We start from the raw sequence: 12,442 nt of genomic DNA on the forward strand, positions 1-12,442 counted from the left end.
GCAAAACTGTAGATTTGCCAGTTATGTGGTGTTGCCAAATTTCCTGCCCTTGTCCAGAGTTTTCTCTGACTTTTTCAGTATTTTTCCATCAGGAAAGTTGTTTTCCCAGAGCATGTTCTTCCTCCTCCCACTGTATTTTTGCTCCTTGTTCATGTACACAGTTTATTTATGTGCATGGTTTGGGTTTGTACAGTCTTACAGAAAATAAAGGCAGAACACTAGAAATTAGCAGAGATTTTCTTCTTTTCCCTCTCTCTTTCTCTCTTTTTTCCTTTTCTAGCATGCCTTTGCACTTTTCACATGTTTCCTCTCTCTCATTCTTCCTCCTCCCTTGTGATCTTCCCAAATCCCCTAATTCAGAATAAAGAAAACACAGTTCACTGGAGCCCTCTCTTGGCCTCGTGTGGGAACTTAGCTCTGCAAAACTCAGACCTTTTTATGAATGAGTTCAAGATCAGCTGCAAAATTTGAATTTGCTGGGGAGCACAGCTCCTGTTGGTGTTGCTAATGTTGCTGCTGTTACTGTGGTTGTTATTTAAACAGCTCTGTGTTGATTCTGTTTTATGTGTGTGTGTCTGCAAGCTGGAGCCTGGGTGCACAGACATGTACATAGATCTGCTCAAATCCAAGAAACAGATGACTGCAAAACTCTGAATTTCCTCTTCAAAAAACAACTAAATTTAAATACCTATCCTAACCATCTTTTACTGCAAGTGAAGTGGGGAAAAGGGTGGACAAATAGGTCAGCAAAACTGAGAAGACAGCTGAAAGATAAGATTATTCATATCCCTGCCTTCACCTTTAGCTCCAAACTTGGAACAATCTGAGGCTGATGTTATCACTTTGTTGCTATAAAATGAGAGGGAAATCACCTCGCTGTGCCTTTACCAAGCATTTGTTTTGGGATGCCCAAGGAAAATCTGCCCTGAAGTATCCCTGTGAGGGCAAGGCAAACTCCAACTCTGCCCTTCTCTTGCCTTTGGTGTGAAGTTAAAAACTGTTCAAGCCTACAAATTACAGATCCCAAGAGAATTCACAGCTTCAGCTGAGGAACAAAAAGCTCAAGTGCAGACTTCAGTGCAGTTCAAGAAATGAATGCTTTGTTGCACTTCAAACAGGATGATGATGACATGAGAAGCGAGCCAAACCTCCCTGGGAAAGCCCAGTGGTGATTATGTGAGGGTGGGAAGGTTGCACATCTCAGTCTGCTTCAGAACTGGGTGGGAAAATTCCCAATTAAACCCAAAACACAGTACCTGTAAGCATCAGGGGAGAGAGAAAATAGCCAGGAATGCAAGGAGAGGAAATTAATTCTTGTTGCAATTGAGTATCATTCTTTCTCAACTTCCCTGCTCAAATTCCCAGTTCCAATTTTTAATTCAAGTCCATAGCAGCTTATAAAATCCCTCAGCTGATGTGGCTCTGATGGCTGGGTTTGTGCTGTCCCATTTGGATTGATGAAAAGAAGGAAAAGAAAGAAGGAAAATAAGGAAAAGAAAGAATCAAACCTTTCATCCTAAAAAGGAGCAGCAAAGCAATTCCACACCAGAACACCAGCTGTGAGAGGAAGAGATTTCTGTCCCATTTCATTCCCTGGCAGCACCAAGGGAAAGCTGCTGCTCTTTGGACAAGGCTGTTGTGTCTCTGCTCTCCCTAGGAGCAGGGGGCAGTGGTGGCTCTGCTCCCAGCAGAACAAATCCTCTGCAGAGCCCATCTGTGCACATGGAGCAGCTTTCCGCTCTCTGCTGCCTGGCCATTGGGATTTCATTCTGGGAAGGGTGTAAAAACACCTGTACCATACACTCCTTGCTAATCCTCATCAACCAGTGGTTCCTTCATGCTCTGAAGACCGAGGGTTTGTGGCATTAATAACTTTTATTATCCACCCAGATGTGAAAACTACTGAAGCACGACTCAGCCTCCCATTAGCTACCAGGCAGGGTCAGGATACACAGAGCTTTAAGGGGTTAATCCCAAGGTAAATACAAGGGCTTCGGATGAGGGAGTCAACCAAAATCATATTATAAATAAAAATAATAATCCTCAAAAAGCTGCTGCCAAAGAAGCAAAACCTCTGCATCCAATTTGTATCCCGTTCAGAAAAGTGATGTTACAGAGCTGTGTCCATAGATTGTGCCATCTCAAGAATGTGGCTTTCATGTCCTTAAAGAGCTCCTTGGTGTGACCCAGCCCAGGCCAGAGCAGAGGCTGGGGCAGCACAGACTGAGCTCCTCCACTGGAGAGGCCCCTCAGGGTCAGCAGGAAGCTCCTGCAGCCCCCAGACTGCTCCTGCTGGGCTTTGGCTTCCATGAGCAACAGGTCCCTTCCCAAACCTTCTCCTCCTCGTCAGCAGGACCACACACAATCCAGAGGGTCAGGGGGCTATTCCCTGTGTAAGAGCCTGAATGAGAGATGTGGGTCTCCAGGTAGCTCTTCAAAATGCAGTTTATTGTATCCAAGATGTCACAGCAGGCCAGGGTCGTGGGTGACAGAGCTGTGCCCACAGTTGTCAGCTCCAGCTGCAGGCAGCCCTAGAGACCCTTTGGTTTTGGTTACAATGCATTTTATACTTTTCTTTGCTGAGCATCTTCATACAGCAGAACCAATCTGTACCTTAACTTTTATCTATAGCCTATCATAACTACTGTAATTACCATATTCATGTTACTGTTCTCCCATCACTAAAAGTTAGTACATTACAGTTTAAGCTAGAAGTTGTTTTTCAGTTTTCTTGCAGTGGAAAATTCTGAGACCTTTTTTCTACTTGCAACATTTGCTGCCTTGTTTGCCTGTGCTGTCTTTCTGCTTGGTAAAAACATCTTCTTGTTTGGGGTGGGTTTATCCTTTGCTCTAAGCCATAAAAACCCCTTCTAACTAACACACCCTTTGCCTCCTTGGTTATCTAGTGTGACTGGCTCAGCAATTCTTTTCTTCTATATCAAAACTTGCTTCCATCTCTATTCCTTCATAAGACTCTACATTCAAAAATCTTTCTGCTAAGCACACATATCTGTGAGACTTTCTTGTCAAACTTTCATCCTTCCCAACACCCTGCAAGGAATTCTCCCACTCACACATGCATGAGAATGGGAAGGAGCCTACCTCACACAGGTGGGGCAATCCTTGCCCAGTTTCCAAAGAAAACCCCGTGAGCTGCAGACACATCATTGCTCTCCCAGTCACTGCCCAAAGTCAGGGAGCAATACTGGGGGAAAAAAATATTGTGGGTTTTATAATATTTAAGTAGAGGAATATAAGATCGAGATTGAAGCCATAGCAGAAATAGTAGTAGATTGATATTGAAGCAGTAGATTGATATTGAAGGTTCTAGAAATAGGACCCAGCTTTGTTGCTTCAGCTCAGGTGTTGATTGTTCCTTCCAAGAAAACAAGGTGGGACCAAAAGCAGCCAAAAATTAAATCCAAATTGCCCTCAAAACTGTTTTCATGTCAATATATTGTAAGCTGCACAAGTTTGTTTTTCCCCAGAAGTTCTTTTTCAAATTTACATTAAAAATACCAAAAATATTTAGAGGATTAAAGCCTGATTTACAGGTTACATGACAGGTGATGAGTAATTTCAGTATTGCTTGGATGGTTCAGGCGTAACTTGATTTTTTTTTAATAGGCATTACAAATGAAAATACCTTTGTAAGCAGTGATTTCCATTCAAATAAAAAGCCATCCATCAACAGCCTGAAAGGTTATTTGGTTTATTGCCCTGTACATACTTCAAAACACTAATCGGGTATTATAGATGAAGGCAAGATTCAAAACTGAGCAGAGGCAGAAGCTGGGGTTATACAAACTTGGAGACAGCCTGCACTTCCCAGGACATCAGGAAAACACCACAAAAATCTGGAAATCCCATGCAATGGGACCCCTTGGCATTCTTGCACAGCAAGGAACATGAAAGGACACACTTGGATTTATGCACAGAACAGATGGAGCCCTCACAGATGCCATGACCTGGAGGCACAGCCATACACCAGGATATCATCCCCAATTATCCTCACAGCCCCCTTCTCCCCAGTGTGTTTTGGATCCTCCAACCCTCCCTGTCTCTCCCTGACTTTACATCTCCCTGGTTCCTGCTGCTCCTCCACCAGCCTTCCAAATCCCTTCTCCCCACCCCTTCCTCAGGCTCCCCACACCCCAAATATTTCCTTGCAGGCTCCCACTAAATACCAAGCCTTTTTTAAAGTGAAGTTTTTAAGCAATCAGAGGAGCCCATTTAGAAGCAGTCACATCCTTCAGTTGTCATTTATGTCCCTCCCCAGCTGCTCCAGCAAGCAGCCCTTGTTGGTTGTGTTTTATTTTGGCGGTGCTCATTTAGCAGCCACGTTCAGCATCTCTCCACAAAATTGCACTCATTTAATTTCCCATGTGAATCTGTTGACTGTTTGCAGGAGTTCAAAACAGCAGCACTTCTGTGTAGTTCATGAGCACTTCAGAACATCTGCTGGGCACTGTTGGGGAAGATGCATCTGAACCACAGGCCCTTAAGTCTTCTAGAGAGTTCAGCTCATACAAAGAACTCACTTTTTTGTTGAAATCTGCCCTAAAGAGAGAGACTGGAGAAAAAGAAGAGGATTCAACTTTGCCAAAATGCCTGACATGTTAGCTGCCAGCCAAAGTTAATCCAGAATCAAGCAGAGCTCATTATAGCCCTGACACAATCCCCTGATGGGTTCCCTCTGCTTGGGCCGCGAGACAGCCCCAGCTCCTCACACACAACTGGCTCCAGATCCAGCTGGGGCTTCCAAGCCCCTCAGAAATATTTGCATAATCCTGGGTTTATTATTTTAGCTTAGGCTGCACAGACTGTACAGTCAGCACTACACAGCCCATTTTCAAATCCTACTCAGCAGCACCTGAAGCTGGCTCTCAACCAAGCACAAGCCAAGCCCAGGTCTCACTTTTACACTGCCTTTCCCAGCAGACAGCCAATACTCCCCTTCAAAAGCCTTTTAATCCTTCTGCAATTCTAAGCTTAACCCAAGATTTCTTCACTTAAAAAAATTAAATTATTGTAAAACTTGATTGAATAAGGATGTGCCTGCCACAAGCCTGAGCAAGCCTGGCAGTGCTGTCACAAAAAATCCTCTGTTACAACATACATGCAAGATATATACTTAGAGAAAAGGTATTTTATTAATTTGTCTGAACAGTTATTGCCTTCAGGCCAACAAGCAGAGTTTTGTAAGGACACATCAGGTGATACTTTTATACTGTTACTGGAAAGAATAAATTCACTACTTTATTTCCATGACTGCTTTTGAAATACATATTTAATTTTTGAAATAGGGATAAATACCTGCAGATATGCTGTCTAGAGAGAGACAAAAATAGGTCAGGACACAACAGTGCCTGCTAAATGACAATTATGTCCTATGGAAGCAGACAAGATCATAAAGGAGAGCTGCTCTAATAATACTTTATTTATTTTATAGATATAATATTTTAATAAATAATATATATTATGTATGTTATATAATATATAATATGTAATGTATGCTATATAATGTATAATATAGTATATATTATATAACATATATATTGTGTATTATATATTGTATATTATATAACATATTATATATTTACAACATATATAATATATGTTATATGTTATATATTATATATTATATGTTGTATATTATATATTATATATTATGTATTATACTATTATATATTATATATTATTTATATTATATTATATTATATTATATTATATTATATTATATTATATTATATTATATTATATTATATTATATTATATTATATTATATTATATTATATTATATTATATTATATTATATTATATTAATTATATGGACACAGAAGGGAATGGTGTCTCTACTAAAAGGAAAGGGAGAAGTAAGGGATAATTCATTTAGCCTCAATCCATCCAAGGCATTTACAGACACACACCATTTGACAAGCTCCAAGCCAGAGCTCTTAATCCAAGAGCTGACTGACCAGAAAATTCCTCCAGTTCTGATGGAGGAGCTCTGGCTCAGCCAGAAAGGGGCAGAGCACTGCAATGAGCAGCCCTGTCTGAAACGTGCTGAAGGAGGCATCAAAGCCCAGGCACACAACAGCACTAATTGCTTGTGAAAATCTAACTTCAGTGCCTGCAAACACTTAAGCACATGAATAATCCAGTGGTTGGCCTTGCCTGGCTGTGCTGGGAAGCTGCTGCACATGCTGGGGTGAGGGAGTGATATTAATAATGATAATATTGAGATCTCACACAGCCCGGGGCTGGGTAATTATGGAGGAAGGTGAGTCAGGAGGAAAAAACAACCTCCTTCTCTCATAAAGAGCAAATTTCAGCCTGGCAAATACTGAAAAGCAGCTGAAGTAAACAAATTCTGAAAGAATTCTGTATATCAGAAAAAAAATGGAGGAACTGTGGGCAGCTATGGAAAAAAAATAAATCGCTGCCCAGTGGTCAAAATAAGCAAACTAAAGGTAAATGCTGGGAAATCCAAGTGAGAGCAGCATTAAAACACAAGTGCACTCTGTGTGCATCCTGCCCTGGAGTGCCCTGTCTGCACCAGGATAGAGGGGAACAGGCAGATTCACACTCAACTCCCAGCCAAGAGCACAAATTATTTCGATTCTGGTTAATAATTCTGGAGATAATCACATGGAGTGATCACAAAAATCATGAGCTTTTCACTGAAATTCCTACAGTTATGAAACAGCTGAAAAGCAGCACACAGAATAATGTATAGCAAAGGTGAATTCCATTTCCTCAGTGCACAAAAATGAATCTTTCAGATGAACTGAGCCATGACATCTACAAGAAACCAAACTCACCATCTATCCCCCCTGCTCACCCCAGCAGCACAACCAGGGCTGGATTAGGGATTAAAAAATAAAATACCAGGGGAATGGCTTTAAAAACCTCTCCTGGACCAGTCACAAAAAGGGCATTTCCCACCCTGCAAAACTTTCATGAGAAAGAACTGTTGTGTGACCACTTTCACTGCATTAATAAATTAGAGACAAGTTCCCAACTACTTTGAAGCCATCAGATACGCCCCAAATTATAGGAGGCAGTTGTTGTGTGAGAAACATTCCCCTCAAAAACTATTGTATTTGTGGGGTGCCCTGTGGCAGGAAGGAATGATGAATCTGACTCCATGTTCTCAAAAGGCTAATTTATTATTTTATGATACTATATTATATTAAAGAATACTATACTAAACTATACTAAACAATACAGAAAGGATACTTACAGGAGGCTAAAAAGATAATAATGAAAACTCGTGACTCTTTCCAGAGTCAAGAAACAAGAAAACTGAAAAGAATAAATTCAGTTTATTTCCATGACTGCTTTTGAAATATGTGTTGAATTCTTGAAATAGGGATAAATACCTGCAGGTATGTTGTCTAGAGAGGGACAAAAATAGGTCAGCACACCACAGTGCTTGCAGAATAACAATTATGTCCCATGGAAGCAAAAGGGATCATAAAGGAGAGCTGCTCTAATAATATATTTATCTATTTTATATATTTCAATGTATATGTGTATGTGTATATGCATATGTTTATATTTTATATATATGTATGTATATGTATTGGCCAATGAGTGAAAACAACTCACAGCAGAATGCAATGAGACAATCACCTGTGGGTAAACAATCTCCAAACACATTCCAAAGCAGCAAAACACAGGAGAAGCAAATCAGATAATTATTGTTTTCCTTTTTCTCTGAGGCTTCTCAGCTTCCCATGAGAAAAATCCTGGGCAAAGGGATTTTTCAGAAAATGTGACTGTGACAAAAAACCTAAAGCCCTCCCAGTCAGATGAAATTATCTGGAGGTGAGCAGGTCCCTCCATAGGCAAGACCTTTGCAGGATGCTGCGACAGCAGTGCCCCCCTCATGGGAAGAAAATGTCACTGGGATCCCTCCTGCTTCAGTTGAAGCACTTCTGTTTAGGTGTTCTCTAACCAAATTAATAACAAGCTTTAATATATCTCAGAACGGGGTGAATTACCTCCTGGACTCTCCTCTGTGTCTCTCCACTGAAAAAGGAGCCTGCAGGAGTAGGCTGCAATTCCCACATCAGATCAGGCGTACTGAAGTCCTCCCTACATGCTGAACATTATCCAAAAGTGTTCTCTGCAAACATTCCTGCATTAACAACTCCTCTTGGTCCTTTCTCTGGCTCTGGCCACCATCAGCAGCAAAGCACCAGACCCTGTGGAAATCAGATTTGACTAAACATGGGAATTCTTGTGTACCAATAAGTTATCCTTTGATTCATGGCATATTTCAGATTAAAGTTCCAAAGAGCTAAAAGACAGGCAATTCCCCATTTCAATCCTGAGGGCTGCACTGATTTATTATTTCTGGCACGTCATAGTGCATTGTTTGGTTGAGATTGGCTGTTAAAATCCATACTTATGAAATGTAATATTCCTCTGGAAATGTCCTATTCTGGTTCTTTTTTAGATGGTATTTTTATTGTGAGGGAGGGACAGGAATGAGCCTAATAATGATGTTCTAAATCATTTCAGCTGGTAAAGTCAGGTAGACTAATATTTTATTTCCATTTGGCCTCTTATTTCTTTAACCAAAACTGAGATGAGACCCTAGTGAGAATTCTGGCAGAATAATTAAGGATATGGCTGTGTATCTTCCTAATAAAATAAAGGCCAAAACACCAAAGGATTGGAGAATGGCTCCCTCCTTACTGTCTTCTCACACTGGCATTGCTCAACAGCTAAATAAAAAAGAATATGAACTCCAGTAATCAAAATTAGCCAGACAGGGGATCACAACCACGGGCCTCTCCAGTGGACAGATCATCCAGAGCCCTCCAAGGGCTCAGGAGAGACCTTGGCAGGTGGCACAGGGCCAGTAAAAAGTAACTGCAGAGGTTGGCAGAAGAGTGTAAAAGAAGAGTTTTCCCAAGCTCTATGCTATACCTCAGTCCTGACTGACCACTTGTAAATCACACTCGTTGTCAAGTCATTAATTACTCCTTGATTTAATTCACAGAGGCCAGACCTAATCAGGGGCACCTTACCACAGGTAACAAGCAAACGTTGGGAGATCCAGGCCCCCCCAGCTGCCAACAGCAACCACTGCCTGGGAAATCAAGGCAGGACTTTGCAGTGTGGGTAAATGCAATTTTTAGGAACAAACCTCCTTTCTCCTCTGGAGGATTTACCCTTTGTTTCCACAGAGAAACCAGAGGCCTCCATCCTCTTGTTGCGATGGAGGAATTCCAGGGAGAAAGGAGCTAAGATAATATATGGAATTGCTGCAGGCCAGGTTGGACAGGGCTTGGACCAACCTGGGATAGTGGAAGGTGTCCATGGCAGGGGGTGGGAATGAGATCAGCTTTAAGATCCCATCAACGCAACCCATTCTGTGACTCCAGGACAAGCAGAGAGCAGGCACAGCACCCTTTTCCTCATCCAACATCCACCTCTACCAGAGCATCTGCAGGGAGAGGAGATTTGCATCTCTTGCAAACAGCTCTGAGAACAGACCCCTGCCCTGGGCTGTGGAAGCTCAGGAGCCCTGGCAGTGCCACCAAGCCTCACCCAGCACAAGGGTGACCTTGTGAATATTAATATAATACTGTAGCATTCACATTCTTTGGAAAAATCCATTTGCCCAGGATTTTCTCCTGGGAAGCTGAGAAGCCTCAGAGAAAAAGGAAAACAATTCTTATCTCATTTGCTTCTCCTGTGTTTTGCTCACATGGAATGTGTTTGGAGATTGTTTCCCCACAGGTGATTGTTTCATTGCATTCTGCTGTGAATTGTTTTCACTCTTTGGCCAATCAGGGCCAAGCTGTGTCAGGATTCTGGAGAGAGTCACCAGTTTTCATTATTATCTTTTTAGCATTCTGTAAGTATCCTTTCTGTATTCTTTAGTATAGTTTATTATAGTATTCTTTAATGTATTACAGTATCATAAAGTAATAAATTAGCCTTCTGAGAACATGGAGTCAGATTCATCATTCCTGCCTTAATCAATATAATATCATATATAATATCATATCATATCCAGGATGCCCAGAGCCTGGACTGGCAGGTCCAGCCCCTCCCTGTGCCATACCAGGACAGCCCCTCAGCCCTGGCAGTCCTTCAGCTCCATGGTGCTGGCAAAGCACTGACTGTCCTGTGTTTCAAACTAAATATTTGCTTCAGGCTCATAGCACCATTAATGCAGAGTCCAGTTAAAAATTACAGCTCCACCAAAATAAACTTTGCTTTTGATTTTTGCAGGGGCTGGGAATGCATCTTTTCCTTGTCACTCTCACAAGATTCTCTGGGTGTAAATACTTAGTGGAAATGTTCCTGGAAACACATTATAATCTTTAAAAAATTTTTTTAAAAAGTGTGAGCCCAGCAACATTTACATGAGACAATAGTCTGTAGCTTTTGCATCATCCAAATCCAGATGTTTCTGGTGAGAAAGAAATAGATGACCTGAGAATTAAACCCAGGCCCCTTGGCTCCCCTCCAGATGCTCTACCAGCTGCTCACACCAAATCCCCTCTGGTCAATTACTTTACTTGATGCTTCTAATCAACAATATTATATATGTGATGCTATAAACTTTTGTATTTAATATTAGCTCATAACTCAGCATCCAAAACCAGATGGTTTTGGTGAGAAAGAAATTGATGACTTATCAGAGGAGTGAAGCCAGGCCCCCTGGCTCCCTTCCAGGCAGTCTACCAGCTGAGCTGCAAAGCAAAGCAGTCACCTCCTGCTCGCCCCAGCCCTCTGCCTTTCATGAAAGGAAAAGGATTTCACATCTCCCACTGCAGGAATATGGGAAAGATGTTTTAATAAACGCTTTTTAAAGAGTTATATTCTTTTAAAAGCAGGCAGGCTTGCTTTGAGGCAGGAGAGCACTTCTTCCCAGAGGAAGGCTTTGCAGACAAGCTCCTTTTTTTCCAAACAGGATGAAGGCTCACATTCAACTGCCTGCAGAAGCAGCACAATAGATGGCTAATTTCTGAATTTCTTCAGAATAATCTGAATTTCTTCAGCTCCTGCACACCCTGTGGAATATGACTGTGAGACACTCCCTGCAAGCATTCAGGGCAGCTCATTGGATGGGATGATGCTGCAAAATATGAATGTTAAAGGACCGAGAGCAGGTTCCTGCAGGGCTGAAGGGTGGAACACAGGCATTTCTGATTGATGGAAATTTATTATGTTCCAACCACTCAAAACAGTCCATGAAGTGCTTTATTTCAAACCTATATTGATGCTTTGAGCTCACTGCAATTCCTGCCATGGTTGAAGCTCAGCACAAACAGTGCTGCCCTGTCCAAGGCCAAACTTTGGTAATCCAGAGCACAGGAACTGCTCTGCTCTTAACTCAAGATCCTAAATCACAGCATCAAGTATTTATTAAAGGCAAGAGCATCAATTTTATAACTCTGAATTCACATCATTTTGCTCTTAAATTACAGCTATATAAGACATGATGAAAAGCAACTTCCATGAATCCCCAAAGCCCTAAGAGCTTCGTTTAGGATTAGAGACAACAGCCACTACAGATCTACAAATTGTAAGGAACAGAATTGTAAGGAACAACTGTGAAAATATTATTGCAAATGAAATTAATCTGAAAGCAAAACCAGCATGCTTTGAAAATGTATTCGACAACATTTTCCAAAGAGGCAATTCCAGCTTCCCAAAGCAATGAAGACAGTGTACCTTTTCCAAGGAAAAACTACTTTTAAGAAAAGAAAATATGGCTGCAAACATAGAGAGCTGACAGTGGTGTTCAGAGAGCTCAGTTCTCTTGTTGGTTCATTTGACTAGATCTTAAGACCAAGGCTTTGCCTTAATTTAGTTATAATAATCTGCTTTTGCAAACTTCAGTAAGACTTAGTATTCATTTGTAGGGCAATTTATCCTGCCCAGCCAATGAAATTAGGCAAAGGCTTGAATAAATCCTCCAACTGCTGGAAAACCAAACCTCATCCTCAGTGAAAGAGACAGGGCTCCATTTTTAGTTTGTTAGAGTGAAGTGCTGTAGAACTCACAGCTTGTCAGACTGTAACAGAGATAAGAACTAATAAACATCTGAGTCCAAACAAGAAATTCCGTCTCACACATTTAATCCTGACCTTGGCTGAAAAGAAGCAAAGAATCCATTAACCAGCTATCATCTAGACTGTGGATGCTGCCTTCCAAGCCCAGGAAAAATTCCAAGACCAAACAACAAGAAATACTGCTCCTTCTTCAAATCAAATTCAGAGCTGTGTGGAGGAAGAGTTCATGAAGTGTAAACCAGAAACAAGCCCAGTAACCAACAGGTTGGGGGAAAATGGTGTTTCCTGTTTCCTCTTTAGGTCCCCTGCATTTCCAACACCAGCTCAGGCTGCCTCTAATTAACTCTGATTGTGCTGAGCCATAATTTACAAGTTGTCAGGTCCAACATAAATTC

This window comes from Camarhynchus parvulus, chromosome 18 (genome assembly GCF_901933205.1).
Source record: "Camarhynchus parvulus chromosome 18, STF_HiC, whole genome shotgun sequence".
NCBI classification, from domain to species: domain Eukaryota; kingdom Metazoa; phylum Chordata; class Aves; order Passeriformes; family Thraupidae; genus Camarhynchus; species Camarhynchus parvulus.